Source organism: Myodes glareolus, chromosome 19, assembly GCF_982192425.1.
Source record: "Myodes glareolus chromosome 19, mMyoGla1.1, whole genome shotgun sequence".
Taxonomy (NCBI): domain Eukaryota; kingdom Metazoa; phylum Chordata; class Mammalia; order Rodentia; family Cricetidae; genus Myodes; species Myodes glareolus.
Window position 1 is genome coordinate 43,921,695 of NC_142044.1, and position 2,648 is coordinate 43,924,342.

The window sequence follows — 2,648 nt, forward strand, 5'->3', positions numbered from 1 at the left end:
CTGAAAGTTCTAGGAAAAAAAGAAGCAGACTCAACCAGGAGAAGTAGAAGACTGGAAATAATCAAACTGAGTGCTGAAATCAACAAAATAGAAACACAGAAAACAATACAAAGAATCAGTGAAATAAAGAGCTGATTCTTTGAGAAAATTAACAAGATTGACAAACCCTTATCCAAATTAATCAAAAGGTAGAGAGAAAACTAAAATTAACAAAATCAGGAATGAAAAGGGAGACATAACAACAGACACGTAGGAAACTGAGAGGATCATTAGGTCTTACTATAAAAGCCTGTAAACCACAGAATTGGAAAATATTAAAGAGAGGGACTTTTTTTAGATAAGTACCATATACCACAATTAAATCAAGACCAGGTGAGCAATTTAAATAGACCTTTAAGTTACAAGGAAATAGAAGCTGTCATCAAAATCCTCCCAACCAAACAAAGTTCAGGGCCAGATGGTTTTAGTGCACAAATCTACCAGAACTTCAAAGAAGAGGTAATACCTATACTCCTCAATGTATTCCACATAATAGAAACAGAAGAGTCATTGCCAAACTCTTTTTATGAAGCTACAGCTACCCTGATACCAAAACAGCACAGAAACTCAACCAAGCAACAGGATTATAGACCAATCTCACTCTGAACATCAATCCAAAAATTCTTAATAAAACACTGGCAAACCGAATTCAAGAACACATCAAAAAAAAATCCATTATCTTCTTCTTCTGGAAAAACACCAATGGCAGATGACAGGAGGCGGGCCATGGCAGCTTCCTCAGAGGATTGGCAGCAATCTGAGGGGCCTCTGCCGGCTGTGGTTGAGGCCACGGGGCTCGCGGAGGTAAAGCTGAAGACAAGGAGTGGATTTCCATCACCAAGCTGGGACGCCTGGTTAAGGACATGAAAATCAAGTCCCTAGAGGAGATCTACCTGTTCTCCCTGCACATTAAGGAGTCCCAGATCACTGAGTTTTTCCTGGGAGCATCCCTAAAGGATGAGGTTCTGAAGATCATGCCCGTGCAGAAGCGGACTATGACAGGCCAGCGGACCAGGTTCAAGGCTTTCGTCGCTACTGGGGACTACAATGGTCACGTAGGTCTCGGTGTTAAGTGCTCCAAGGAGGTAGCCACTGCCATCCGAGGGACCATCATCTTGGCCAAGCTTTCCATTGTCCCTGTGCAGAGAGGCTACAGGGGGAACAAGATTGGCAAGCCCCACACTGTGCCTTGCAAAGTGACAGGCCGCTGTGGTTCTGTGCTGGTGCGTCTCATTCCTGCCCCTAGAGGCACTGGCATAGTCTCTGCTCCTGTGCCCAAGAAGCTACTGATGATGGCTGGCATTGATGACCGCTACACATCAGCCAGGGGCTGCACTGGCACCCTGGGCAACTTTGCCAAGGCCACATTTGATGCCATCTCTAAGACCTACAGCTACTTGACCCCTGACCTCTGGAAAGAGACTGTGTTCACCAAGTCTCCTTACCAGGAATTCACTGACCATCTTGTGAAAATCCACACCAGAGTCTCTGTTCAGAGGACCCAGGCTCCAGCTGTGGCCACCACATAAGGGATTTTATACAAGAAAAATAAAAGTGAATCAAGTCTGCTAAAAAAAAAAAAATAATAATAATCATCCATTATGATCAAGTAGGCTTCATCCCATAGATGCAGGGCTGGTTCAACATTCAAATATCGATCAATGTAATCCATCATATAAATAAACTGAAAGAAAAATAAACATATGATCATTTTAATAGTTGCTGAAAAAGCATTTGACAAAATTCAACACCCCTTTATAAAAAAAGGTATTGGAGAGATTAGGGATACAAGGATCATATTTAAACATAATAAAAGCAATATACAGCAAGCCGACAGCTAACATCAAAATAAGTGATGAGAAACTCAAAGAGATTCAAACCCACTAAAATCAAGAACAAGACAAGGCTGTGCACTCTCTCCATATCTCTTCAGCACAGTGCTTGAAGTTCTAGCAATAGCAATAAGACAACATAGGAGATAAAGGGGATTCAAACTGGAAAGGAAGAAGTCAAATTTTTGTTATTTGTAGATGATGATAATATACATAAGTGACCCCAAAAACTCTACCAGAGAACTCCCACAAATGATAAATACCTTCAGTGATGTGGCAGGATACAAGGATCAACTAAAAAAAATCAATAACCCTCCTATACATAAAGGAAAAAGAAGCTGAGAGAGACATCAGAGAAACATCACCTTTCAAAATAGCCACAAATAGCATAAAGTATCTTGAGGTAACACTAACCAAGGATGTGAAAGACCTATTTGGCAAGAACTTTAAGTCTTTGAAGAAAGAAATTGAAGCGGATACCAGAAAATGGAAGGATCTCTCATGCTCTTGGATAGGTAGGATCAATATAGTAAAAATGGCAATTCTAACAAATTCAATCTATAGATTCAGTGCAATCTCCATCAAAATCCCAACAAAAACTCTTCACAAACCTTGAGAGAACAATAATCAACTTTATATGGAAAAACAAAAAACTGAGGATAGCCAAAACAATCTTATACAATACAGGAACTTCCGGAGGCAATACCATCCCAGACATCAAACTCTATTACTGAGCCACAGTAATGAAAACAGCTTGGTATTGGCATAAAAACAGAG

General features: G+C 40.5%; 1 pseudogene; it reads left to right on the forward strand.

Moving 5' to 3' along the window:
- Positions 1-835: 835 nt before the first annotated feature.
- On the forward strand, positions 836-1,597 carry LOC148118975 (small ribosomal subunit protein uS5 pseudogene; annotated as a pseudogene).
- The last annotated feature ends 1,051 nt before the right edge of the window (positions 1,598-2,648 follow it).